General features: G+C 47.4%; 1 protein-coding gene across 1 annotated transcript in view; it reads left to right on the top strand.

Annotated features, from left to right (window-relative positions):
* sh3gl3a (SH3-domain GRB2-like 3a) overlaps positions 1-14,017 on the top strand; it is a 185,138-nt gene that overhangs the window by 107,097 nt on the left and 64,024 nt on the right. The gene's annotated exons all lie outside the window — the stretch shown is intronic.

Genomic DNA, 14,017 nt, shown 5'->3' on the forward strand with positions numbered 1-14,017 from the left:
GTAGAACCCTCAGGAGTATTGAAAGTCAAAGAGATCTAGGAGTACAGGTCCACAGATCACTGAAAGGGGCTACACAGGTGGAGAAGGTAGTCAAGAAGGCATACGGCATGCTTGCCTTCATTGGCCGGGGCATTGAGTATAAGAATTGGCAAGTCATGTTGCAGCTGTATAGAACCTTAGTTAGGCCACACTTGGAGTATAGTGTTCAATTCTGGTCGCCACACTACCAGAAGGATGTGGAGGCTTTAGAGAGGGTGCAGAAGAGATTTACCAGAATGTTGCCTGGTATGGAGGGCATAAGCTATGAGGAGCGATTGAATAAACTCGGTTTGTTCTCACTGGAACGAAGGAGGTTGAGGGGCGACCTGATAGAGGTATACAAAATTATGAGGGGCATAGACAGAGTGGATAGTCAGAGGCTTTTCCCCAGGGTAGAGGGGTCAATTACTAGGGGGCATAGGTTTAAGGTGAGAGGGGCAAAGTTTAGAGTAGATGTACGAGGCAAGTTTTTTACGCAGAGGGTAGTGGGTGCCTGGAACTCACTACCGGAGGAGGTAGTGGAGGCAGGGACGATAGGGACATTTAAGGGGCATCTTGACAAATATATGAATAGGATGGGAATAGAAGGATACGGACCCAGGAAGTGTAGAAGATTGTAGTTTAGTCGGGCAGTATGGTCGGCACGGGCTTGGAGGGCCGAAGGGCCTGTTCCTGTGCTGTACATTTCTTTGTTCTTTGTTCTTTGTAATTTACGATTTGGGATTTTCTGGACTCCAACACACATGATATCAACCTCATGCACCAGATGCGAGAATCCGACTGGATGTCAACCAAAGCCGGACTCTACACATCAGGGTTGTCTGAACTATTGGACAGAGGTTCAGAACTTGTATCTTCTGGCTCTGAGAAGCTTCCACTGGATCAAAGGCTCTATTAGTGCCATAAACTACAATTATTTACCTTGCTGTCAGTGTGGTGGTCTCAAATTGATAGCACACACTGAAATCTATTAATTCTAACTTCAGACTGTTTGATCTAGAATACTCACTTGTACCCCCAAAGTCACCTATTTTACTCCTTTCTGTTCTCCCATGTTGTTACAAAGCCATGCTCTATCAAAACATGACTTTACTGACTTGAAATCACTGAAGCAGTGTTATAAAGAACTAAAACATCAAACTGTTAAGGCAGCTGTCAAGAATCAGGTGACTCTTTCAATTCCTGCAGACTCAGAATTACTTAGTCTCCACAAAGTACTTAATTAAATAACCCTGAGTGGAATGTGCTCCATGGAACCAACAAGGTGAGATAAAACCATTTGTGAAATTCACACCTTCTGTTGTCTATAGAATTAACAAAACTCAAAATCCATAGACTCCCAGACTCTCTGGAGTTCTATCTTCATTTTCAGGAGGTCCAGCCTCTTTCTGCTATATGGCTCCCCTCTTTCCCCACTATGTCAGTGATGTTGGCTGTCTTTTCAATATGTTGCCCGGATAGGATGAAAACTACCCACCATCAGGCCTGCCCCACCATGGGATATGGATCAAAACACCCAGTTGCATGATTAATGAGGTCGGGGCTGGACGATTTGGCTGTTTTTCTGCTGGTCTCTGCAGCGGAAAGCACTCTATGTTTCCGCCGTGACATAGTTCCAGTATGGGAGAATTCTGCCCACTGTCTTTGAACTCAAAACTTTATAAAGAGAGCAGTAGAGAAACCAATTCATTATAAGTAGGTATGAATAGCCACCATCCATTCCCTATTGTGTACCAATGGCTTCGAACATCAAATCATTTGTTTGGACACTGGGAAGTATTGACCAGGTGCTACCTGTTTAAAACTGATATCCGATGAGAAATCACCTAGACCAAGAGCCTGAGAGAAATGAAGCAGTCTGCAAACAAACAGAAATGAAATGAAAATGAAATGAAAATCGCTTATTGTCACAAGTAGGCTACAAATGAAGTTACTGTGAAAAGCCCCTAGTCGCCACATTCCAGCGCTGTTCGGGGAGGCTGTTACGAGAAGATCCCTGTGAGGGTTTCTCTTTTTTTCTCTCTCTCTTCTCTTTCCTCTCTCCTCTCTCTTTGTCTATTTTATAACCTTGAGCCAATTCTGCTGTAATAAGCTATCCATATGCCAAAAGATATTTTTACAAGTTTCTACCCAGCAGCTGCTGTTTCCATAAAAATAGGTAAATCACTTGCTACGTCTTTGAACCATCACATTGCCGAAACCAGAAGGGCCACCGAGCCCAATCTGGATCCACCCACGTCACCAACGTATGAGAAATTTAGCACTTTGATCTTTATTGGACTTTAATATTGTCCCTGAATCTATCCTTCCACCTGGTAATCTAGCTTTTGCGTGTGCGCACACGTACCTTGGGACGTTTTTATCATGTTACTTCAACCGGTTGAGTGAAATAAAAACTATTCTCTTTCATTTTCAAAGGAAACTCAAAACCTGTCCATTTGTGTATTTTACAGTCACTGCATGTAAATTGTTAAGCACGCACTGAATTGGCAAGCATACCTTTTTAAAAAAAAAAATAGCCTGTTGTGGTCAAACGAGGAGTGGGGAAAGAGGGGAGCCATTGCACCTCTCTTCACATGAGCATAAGAGGATTTGGGGGCTGCCTCTGAGATCGCACCCACAGACAAATGAGTAAACGGAACCGAGAAATCAAATTGCCCCCTAGAAGTATGTTTTTACACTTCCATGGAGGGAACCGACTTACTCAACTAGGACCTGATAGATTTGCAGCCTAGGAAGAGATAGGAGGGATAAAGGTTTGAGAGAAAAGGGGTGGGTAGTGAGGAAAAAAGGGATCCGTTCCTAACTTTAAAAGAAGGAAGCAGAACTCGCTGCCAGGGGAGGGAGTGGCAGCAGAGACGGTATGATAGCGACTTTTAAGGGGCGCCTTGACAAATTCATGAATAGGATGGGAATAGAGGGATAAGGTTCCCGGAAGGGTAGGGGGTTTTCGTTCAGACGGGCGGCATGGTCGGTGCAGGCTTGGAGGGACGAAGGGCCTGGTCCTGCGCTGTAATTTTCTTTCTTCTTTGTTCTTTACAATGATGAACCAGTAGGAGCTCGCTCAGTGTGGAAAGCCTGGAGACCTGAGTGAAAATTGCTCAGGCAAGATTGTTTCTGTCAGAAGCCAGGAGGATCGTAAGCCTCTGTTTCAATATAGCAGAGGGCCAGAATACCCATCAGGACTTAATGGAAAAATAACCACTCATTTTTCTAAAAATCCAGAAAAGGAGATCGTCATTTTCAGAGATACTGGTTGCTTGCTAACTTTTCTCATGGCAGGGATAGAGATCATCCACCTGAAAACAGAATGAATGCCAGTGTGATAGTTAAGGGGCTTTCTGGACAGTATGTAGTGGTTCCATTCAATAAAGATATACTTGCAGCATGAGCAATTTGCGGGGCTACTGATGGTGGAATGACCCCAACCGTACCCATGCAGGAGTGGTTTTATTAGGGTTCTAAGGTTTCCCCCAAAGTACACAGGCAGTCCACTGACTGGGAAGACTGAGGGGAACAAGTGAAATTCTGCATAGGTACAGAGGGCTGAGGAAGTTTCAAGCATCCCACGGGAGGTGACAGAGGACAGAAGAGATTAAGGAGGATGAAAGGAAGCTGTGAGAATTTAAAGAGCCCAAGAAATAAGCTGTAGAATTTGGAGTGGCCAAAGTAGAGGAAAGCAAAAGTACTGGCACAGGAGACGCAGAGGTCAGAGGAAATGCAACAGAAGTATGATTAACAAGGACCTTCTTTTCAATATTTCAATAGGGAGAAGGAATGTTCCCAAACTGAATGTGAGAGAGATACCTCACCTAGCTGAATTGCCACAGCAGCGTGCAATGGAATCTGGACATCCACCTGCCAGCAGTAGTGTCTCTGATGTCATGAGACAGACTGGGGGGGAAACCCATCCCTGAGATAAAGAAAAAAAGATGGTAATACACCTTAAGGCAAACAGTACTAGTGGAAATTACAAGGGAAATACAAGTGAAATCGTTGAGGAATTACCCACTGGAGAGTCAAATGATCATGTTTAAATTTCAAGTTAAACCCAGCAAATCAGCCTCAGAACTTACTAAAGGCAAAAATCAGGAGTAGAACTCTGGATTAAAACAGCAAGCTAGAGGTCAGGTGGCTTTTGTAATTTCTGCAAGCTCAACCTAGTCTCCACAAAGTTTTTAATGAAATAACCTTGGGTGGGGGTACCCTCCATTGAATGGACACACTGAGCCAAAACTATCTGTGGAATTCAAACCTTCTGTCATCTATGATCTTACCAAAATTCAAAACCCGTGAACTCCCAGACTTAAAATTCAACTGTAGAGAAACCAGTTCATCATAAGTAGGTGTGAATAGTCACCATTCATTTTCCCGTTGTGTAACAATAGCTTCTAACTTCAAAACACATGATGTGAACCATGGAAGTATTGATCAAAACATACTTCTGATAAATTTACAACTTAAACTCTCAGACCCAGAGACAAAGACGCCAGTCTAGAAACAAATAGCACAGAAGTTCCCCTCTCTCTCTCGACTTATTTTTATGAGCTCAAGCTCTGGCTGCTGTTTTTGATCATTCATGTGCTGCAGGCATAGATATTTTTGAAGAACACAACCCAGCAGCTGGTGTCTCCAGAAAAACAGATGAATCGTCTGTTTACATCTATAAATCTATAGGCCGAAACCAGAAGGACCACTGAGACTAACCTGGATCCGCCCAAGTCATCAACCGACAAATGCCACCTATCTTTAATCTTTATTAGACTTAAAATTATTCCTTAATTCATCCTCCCACTTTTGAAACTTTTGTATGTGAGATGAGTGTATGTATGTGCGTGGATGTTGGAGCGATTTTATTATTTTACTTAGATTGTGTTAAGTAAAAATACAACAAAAATATTTTCTTTTCATAGAAAACATGTTTGATTGTGTTGCTAATAGTCACAGTACTAAGATAGTTAAACACACAGTGAATTGGTGAGCACGTCTTCTTTTAAAAAACAACCTGTTGTGGTCAAACAAGGATTGAGAAAGAGGAGAGCCATTCCACCTCCTCACCTGATCACAACAATTGTCACAACACCCTGGGCTAGTGCAGGGTCATTTTCAATCCTACTTGACCCAGAGTCACAACACAATTATTAACCATTAATTCTTAGAAAAATACGCAAAAGTCTTTGACCCTTATATTGACTGCCCAATAATTACAGTCACTAGGTTTGTAAATTTAAACACAATTATTTATTTTTTCTATAACAAGAATATAATGAAATATGCAGCAAATACAACTGGTTAACTATTATCTAATTCCTAATCCCCCACTTTAACTTGCCCCCATCCTCTAAAAAAATATATATTTTTTCTATATATAATACTATATTATATTATATATATATATAAATAAAACGCACACTCAAGACAGACAAACACAGAGAGTGGTTAAAATAATAAGTAAAAGGAAAAATAATCTTTGTTTCAGATGTTTGCCTTTAAGCAGACATTCCATCAAAGTAGGCTTTCAGATTCAGGCCTCTATTTGCAGTTTGTAATGGTTTCATGGTAGATTCATTCATTCAGATTCTCTGTAGGTTCAGAAATACATAACTCACAGTCTGAGAGAGAGAGACAGAGACATTCCTTCCCCTGAGTGTCCAGGATTTAAACTGAACTCCTTGGGTCTCTGGAAATCATTCCACTCGAGTAGGACCCAACCACCACCTGTTACTGGGCAGAATACGCCTTTTTGACCAATTCATTGACTACCAGCCAATCAATTGAACAGAGTCCCATCCCACCTCTCGGGTGCCAAAACGTCTGAGTTGTGCTGTCCAAAGCGAGCAACACCCTATATGTTGCAACTTTATAAATTCCTCATTCTCTCTGCTGCTTGACTTAAAGATACATGTCCATGAAGCATCCACAGATCAAAATGATAGCAGCAAAAATAAAGAAATCCGAACCAAGGAAGGATCCTTACATGATACGCTTCAGAAAAATGAGTTGCACATTCCATTCTTTCACCTCACGTTTCAAGTTAGTCTTAATCTCAAATGCAGTATAAATTGCAGTGTTTGAAGAAGACAGCACACCATCACTTCCTCGAGGGCAATTACGGCTGGGCAATAAAAAATGCTGACCGAGCTGGCGATACCCACATCCCGTTTAAAGAGTAAAAACAGATTTGGTACTTCCATCTCGAACGATGTCCATCGTCTTTTATTAAATATTAATTACAGTTAGTATGATATGACACTACATTGGATCAAAGACCGTTACTGTGAGAATCAATGAGCACTGGCAAGGAATGTTTGCCCATCTACATAAAATATTTTAATGGTTTATATCGACAAGTTCAGAAATAAAACTGAAAAATGTATTCTGAGATTGGAGATGTGATCATTTTGCTTTAGAGCCGATGATCTGTGTTCTCCCACCTGTCATTAGATTACGTTGATATTAATTTCTACTCTGACCTTTTTCCTTCTAATCTTTCTGTTGTAAACTGTCATTTAATGATACATAGGCACACTCATGACTTACTTTCATTTTAGCAGACAATTTTACCATCCCTTCATATCCTTGTATTATGCTCTTGTCTCCTGAATTAACATGAATAATCGCGTTAATTTGTATTCATAGTTGATGGGGGGGGATTCTCCGAACACGCGCCAGCTCAGAGAATCGGAGTTGACGCCGAGACGGCCCGCGACGCCGGGACGCGATTGTCCAGCGACCGGAGACTCGCCGCCAGGCACTCGCGCGCGGTCAACGTGCTGCCGGCCGGTCGGGGGCCATTGAAAGAGGCCTCCGCGGCGATTCTCCGTGGTCGACCGGCCGGGTTCCCGCCGGCGTGGTTCTAACATAACACGGGAGCTCGGACCCATGGCCACAGTGGCCGTCCTGGTGGGAGGGGGAGGGGGGCCTCCACGACGATCAGATCCGGGGATCACTGATCGGCGGGCGTACGCGATCCGGTGGGAGGCCAACCTTCTTCCACGGGCCCGTTGTGTGGCTCCACTGTGTAGTACGGGCCCTGCACGGAACTGGCCGCCGCACGCATGCTGGCCCCCTGTGGGCCCCAGAATCGCTGAGCCAGGAGGCCCTTTGGCGCCTGAAGGAAATACTCCAGTGTTTACGCCGGCGTCAACACTAGCCGCCGTATTGCAGAATCCCGGCCTAGGAAACTGAATCCACTTTTTCTGCACATGCTATCTAATACAGAGGATTTCAAATTGGGGGTGACGACCCTTGTGTGGGTCGCGGGATGTTTAAAAAAGTGGGCCGCCGACTTCCGGTGACCGAGATGTGCTGAGCGGATGCACGAAAGGTGACTCTCGTCCTTAAAACTTGCAATTTAACCAAAAACAAACCTCTCGCCCTCCTCCAACACCATCGGGGGAAGACAAGCGGCAGCAGCTCCAGGTGCCTAAAAGATGGCAAAGGCGGTAAAAACTTGGAAAGAAGGAACGAGGAGAAAGCAAGCACGTGGGGTGGCGATGCCCCGGCCATACCTGAATGAGAAGAACCACCAAGCCGCATGCAGGGCTCCACCCTGACAAATGAATGGAGGGAGTTCCTTGCACAGGAGCTCCAGGAGTTCAAGGAGGCCACCAAGATGCAGATAAGGACAACGACCAAAGTGGCGGAGGCGCTGATTACCCTGCTGGTGGCACCAGAAAAGGCAGACGGAGACTCAGGATGCAAGGATCAGAGAGCTAGAGAAGGTCATGACTCACCAGAGCAACTGGATCAGCAAATTCATGACAGAAATGACAAGGCTAGTGGTGACACAAGGGACGCTAAGATGGAAAGTCGAGGATCAGGAAATTCAATCGCCACACCAGAACCTCCGCATAGTGGGCCTACCAGGGGGAATCGAGGGCAAGAACCCCATGGAGTATATGGCCCAGATGTTGGATAGGAAGGGAAAGCTTCTCCAAGCCGCCAGAGGTAGATGGAGCCCACATAACATTCCAGCCAAAGCCCAAGGCCGGGGAACAACCGAGGGCCATCATTGCAAAGCTGCACCTGTACCACTACCAGGAAAAGATATTGAACTGGGCAAGACAGTAAAGGACCTACAATTGAGAGGGTCACTCAATCCAAGTGTATCAGATTGGGACAGACCTGGCCAAGCGCCGGGCAGAATTCAACAAAGCCAAGACAGCCCTTTACAAAAACAATTGCGGTTCGGAATGGTGTACCCAGCCAAGCTTTGAGATTCGCACACCCAGGCAAGGAGGAATGTTCTTTCCTCTCCAAGGTACACAGGGTCTACACAGGATTGGCTTATTTGTAATGAGGAAATTAGTGTTTCCAGGAGTGAAGGAGCGGAATCCTCCGCATTCGTAATCTCCGACCATGCTCCACACTATTTGGATGTGCGGTTGCAGAAGGGCCAGACTCAGTCCCCATGGAGGTTGGATATGGCTCTCCTTGCCGATAAGGCATTTTGTGAATGATATCCCAGGTCACATAGAGGTACATTACCAATAACCATAATGGGGAGGGCTCACCCTCCTTATTCTGGGAGGCACTGAAGGCAGTGATTAGAAGATAAATTATTGCATACTAAGCAGACAGAGATAGGAAGGAGAGAGTGGCTTGGCAATAATTGGTCGACTCAATACTGGTGATGGTTCGTTGGTACTCCACAGCCCCTACCATAGTGCTACTGGCGGAGAGGGAAAAGCTACAAATGGACTTCGATCTGCTCTCCACGAGGAAAGCAGTTACCAACTCCACAAGTCACGGGGGACCTTTTACGAGCATGGAGACAAAGCCAGCCACCTGTTGGCCCATCAGCTGAGTAAACAGGCAACCACTAGGGAAATAGTTCAGATTAGAGACAGCAGTGGCAGGCTGGTAGCCGAGCTGGAAAAGAACAACAAGGCCTTTGCATTCTACTGGGGGTTGTACACCTCCCAAGCCCCCTGAGGGAGACTCGGGGCTGAGGCAGCTCCTCGACGGACTGGGCATGCCAGCTGTGGGGGATGATAGCAGACGGGGCTTGGAAACACCATTAGAACTGGGGGGGGGGGGGGGGGAGTACCAACTCCATGCAGATGTGGACGGCATTGAGGCCAGATAGATTCCCAGCAGACTTCTACAAACAATTTGCGCCAGCATTGGCCCCGCACTTGTGAGAGATGTTCGCTGACTCGCTGGTAAGGGGCTCCCTGCCACCAACACTAGCAAAAGCCGCAATATCGCTGATACCCAAAAAAGACTAAGACCCGATCAAGTGCGGGTCCTACAGGCCCATCTCGCTCCTCAATGTGGACTTGAAAATCCTGACAATCCTGGCAAGGCGGCTGAAGAGCTGTGTGGCAGAGGTGGTCATGAAGGACCAGATGGTCTTTGTTAAGGGCAGGCAGCTAACATTGAACATCAGGTGCCTGCTGAGTGTGATAATGGCCCCATCTTGGGAGAGAACAGCTGAAGTGATTATGTCCCTGGACGCAGAAAAATCTTTCGACAGAGTCGAGTGGAGTACCTCGTAGAGGCACTGGAGCGGTTTGGGCTTGCACCAGAGTTCACCGCTTGGGTTAAGCTACTGTACAGCGCTCCCATGACGGGTGTATGAACAAACACCACCAGCTCTAAATACGTCCAGCTGCACAGAGACATGAGGCAGGAATGCCTGATGTCCCTACTGCTGTTCGCCCTGGCAAGCGAGCGACTGGACATTGCCCTCAGAACGGCGAAAGGCTGGAGAGGTATCCCGAGGGGACACAAAGAGCTTGGAGTCTCACACTATGCAGATGACCTGCTCCTCCACATCCCGCACCCCCTGGCCAGTATGGAAGGAATCATGAAGCTCTCAAAGGAGTTTGGAGCCTTTTTGGGCTACAAACTCAACCTGAGCTAGAGTGAAGTCTTTCCGAGAAGCTGTAAGAGAGAGGGACAGAACTGGAGGGACTATTGTTCAAACAAGCTCAAATCAAATTCTGTTACCTATGGATCCAAATATCCCACAACTGGAAACGTATCCACAAATGAAACCTGACAAGTCTGGTATCGGAATCAAAAAGGACCAGCCGAAGTGGGGCACACTCCTATTCCTTCAACAGATGATCAAAATGAACATGCGCACCAGATTCCTCTTCCTGTTCAGGTCCCTCCCAATCTACATCTCCAAGGCCACCTTTAACACAGCGGCACACCACCCCGATGCCGGGATGCAATTCTCCGCAATGCGCCGACTCTCCGGCACAGGCCGGCGCGCCGATTCTCCGGGCCGGATGGGCCGAGCGGCCGTCAACAAAAAGCCGTGTCCCGCCGGCACCGTTCTAACCTGCTGTGGGCCGGCGGGACCTCGGGATTTGAGGGTTCTGGCTGAGGCCTGTGGGGGAGGGGGGGGAAGTGGGGGTCCGACCCTGGGGGGGCCTCCGTAGTGGCCTAGCCTGCGATCGGGGCCCACCGATCGGCAGGCTGGCCTCTCTGCCCCCCGGCCTCCTTTCCACTACGCTGACTCCTGTAGCCCTGCGCCATTTGGCGTCGGGGGGCCGCCGCGGGGAAGAAGGTCACTGTGCATGCGCTAGTCGGCGCCGGCTCAAGGGCGCATGCGCGAATCCTGCGGCGCCGGGTTCAGGCCAAGATCGGCAGCTGGGGCAGTGGAGGCTGCTCCAGCGCCGTCCTAGCCCCCTGTGGGCCGCAGAATGGGATCCCGGAAAGGGCGCCGACACCGGAGTAAAACACTCCTGTTTTTACTCCGGCATCGGCACTTTGCCGCCCGTTGGGAGAATCCCACCCATGAAGTATGGGAGGCCTGGTCCTCCCAAACCTGAAGTTCTACCACTGGGCGGCCACTGCAGAAAGAGTGAAGGGACAGGTGAAGGAACTGGGGCCGGAAAGCGTGAGATTGGAGGAGAGTTTCTGCAGAGTGAAGTCTCTCCGAGCTCTGGTCACGACCGCACTCCTATCCCCTCCGTCCAAACACTCAAGAATCATAGACTCATAGAATTTAAAGTGCAGTCGGAGGCCATTCGGCCCATCGAGTCTGCACCGGCTCTTGGAAAGAGCAGCCTACCCACACCTCCACCGTATCCCCGTAACCCAACCTAACCTTTTTTGTTTGGACACTGAGGGCAATTTAGCATGGCCAATCCACCTAACCTGCACATCTATGGACTGTGGGAGGAAACTGGAGCACCCAAAGGAAACACATACACACACACACACACACACACACACGGGGAGAACGTGCAGACTCCACACAGGCAGTGACCCATGCTGGGAATCGAACATGGAGCTGTGAAGCAACAGTGTTAACTACAGTGCTACTGTGCCGCGTGTTGTTAGCCACGCTCTGAACATGGTATCAAATGAGACAACACTTTGGCCTAACCAAAATGTCCACTATAGCTCCCATCTGTATCCGCCACAACAATGGTTGCCACCTTCAAAAAGTGGAGACAGGACGAGGGGACTCTGACGGTTAGTGGTATGTACACACATTAGCAACCCTGGAGGCACTCACGGAGAGGTTCCAACTACCTATAGGAAACAAAATGAGGTATATACAGGTCAAAAGCTTCCTGCACAGGGAAACAATGACTTACCCCCAGACACCAGGACACTCGCTAATTGAGGAGCTGTTGGACGCGGGTGACCTAGGGAAGGGGAACTTTGGGGACCTGTACGGGCGACTGTTGGAGGAGGTACGCTACCACTGGACGACACAAAGGAAAAATGTGAGGAAGAACTAGGCATAGAATTGGGGGGGGGGGGGGGTACTCTGGATTGAAACACTACACAGGGCGAACTTCACCTCCACGTGCACAGGTCTGAGCCTAATGCAGCTAAATGTGGTGCATAGAGCATACCTAACCAGAACCCGAATTAGTATGTTCTACCCGGGAAGTGGAGGACAAATATGAATGGTGCCAGGGAGGCCTTGCCTGGGCCTGCCCCAGACTTGTCGGGTTGAGGCAATGACCAAGGTTGTGCAGGTGAAGATGGAGCCATGCCCAAAAGTGCCGATCTTCAGGGCTTCAGAGAAGCCAGAACTCTTTATGCAGAAGGGGGTCGATGCTGTAGCCTTTGCCTCCCTAATCTCCTGCCGAAGAATTCTCCTTGGCTGGTGATTGGCAGCACCACCCAAAGCTGCTGACTGACTGGCCGACCTGTCTGAATTCATCCAACTGGAGAAGGTAAAGATTGACATCTGTGGGTCAGAAGATGGCTTCCCACAGGGTATGAATGCTGTTCACCCACTTGTTCCAAGACCTGTTTGAGCCAGCAACCAGTAGAGCGAAGGGGAAGTGGGGGGGGGGGAGGTACAGACAAACCACAGAACATAAAGGAAAAGGAAGGGTGGGTTGAGGGGAATGGAAGAGGAAACCCACAAAAAAGACCATGAGGCACAAGGGCAAAGCCACAGAGGACAGGCCCGAGGGCAAGCAGGAAGCCAGAGGGAGCAACAAATCTCTGGTTAATACACGCTCGGGCCAACATTGGGGTGGGCAGATGAGGCAGATCAGCCACATGGGGTCCACAGCCATGGGGGTGGGAGTTGGGGGGGGTGGGGGGGGGGGGGGGCAGCGAGACAAGTAGTGTAAATATTTATAGTGGTCTTTATTTATGATTTCTTTCTCGCTCTTTGGTTTATCTCTCTTTTGTAAATTTTAATCTTTCCTTGGTTGCTTGGTATTATGTGCAGTTCTGAAACTTATAATTTAATGTACATACTGTAATGTGTAACAATGTGAAAAATAATAAAAACAGTTTAAAACAACAACAAAAAATGGGTCACCAAAATTTATTTCGCAAAGGTTCTCTGACCTTTTTTCTCTTCTGCTGTGGAGATGCCGGCTTTGGACTGGGCTGAGCACAGTAAGAAGTCTTACAACACCAGGTTGGACTTTAACATGGTGTTGTAAGATTTCTTACTTTTTTCTCTCGGCATATGGAATATGTATTCTCTTTGCAGTACACAGCGTGACCACATGAGGCAATAAAGAGGTCAATGAACCCTGCGTGTGCAATTGGCACCAATTCTCTTTCCTTTTCTGCTACGTTGATTTGCACTCTTTCTATGCATGTAACTCATGGATCGTATTGTTATCTGAAAGAGAGGGCTAGAGACACCAATAGCCAATAAACCTATTGGCCACGACCTCGCATCTGAATCTGCTGGAGAGAATGTTAACTGCTGTGCCGAGGCCATGACAGGCCAGAGCAGCACTAATACTAGTGATAAACTGAGCGCCACGACCTCTGGTGAACAGCCAGCAAAGAACCAAGCAGGTTCACCTGTTGCATTAAGTAAGTGAATGTGGGTCACAGCCGTGTAACAGTCAAGTATACATGGAATATCATTTTCTGATGGCACTGTCTTTTGAGTGCACCTACAATTAGATTTATAGTTAGCTCGTTATTACTGGGTTGCATGGGTGAACCGTTTGGTTCAAATGGATCGCCTGATTAAGTTTGAAAACCACCAATCTAGAAGATGAATTGTAGCAATTCACCAAGTATCCTTTGACAGCACCTTCCAAATCTCCAACATCTACTCCCTAGAAGGATAAGGGCAACAGGTGCCTGGGAAGGTGGTAAAGGCACGTTGCCTCACATCCTTTTAAAAAGTATCTGGATGAGCACTTAGCATGCCATAATCATAGACTCCCTATAGTGCTGAAGGAGGCCTTTCAGTCCATCGCGTCTGCACCGACACTCTGAAAGAGCACGCCACTTAAGGCCCCCCCTCCCCAACCTAAGGGAGCAATTTAGCATGGCCAATCCACCTAACCTGCTCATCTTTGGACTGTGGGTGGAAACCGGAGCACCCGGAGGAAACTCGTGCAGATGCTGCGAGAATGTACAAACTCTACACAGTCACTCAAGGTCAGAATCAGACTCGGGTGCTTGGCACTGGGACAGCAAGGCTAACCACTGTGCCACCTAAACATTCAAATGACATTCACATGACAAATAACATTGAAGGCTGTGGACCAAGTGCTGGTAAATGGGATTA

Source organism: Scyliorhinus torazame, chromosome 12 (assembly GCF_047496885.1).
Source record: "Scyliorhinus torazame isolate Kashiwa2021f chromosome 12, sScyTor2.1, whole genome shotgun sequence".
NCBI lineage: Eukaryota > Metazoa > Chordata > Chondrichthyes > Carcharhiniformes > Scyliorhinidae > Scyliorhinus > Scyliorhinus torazame.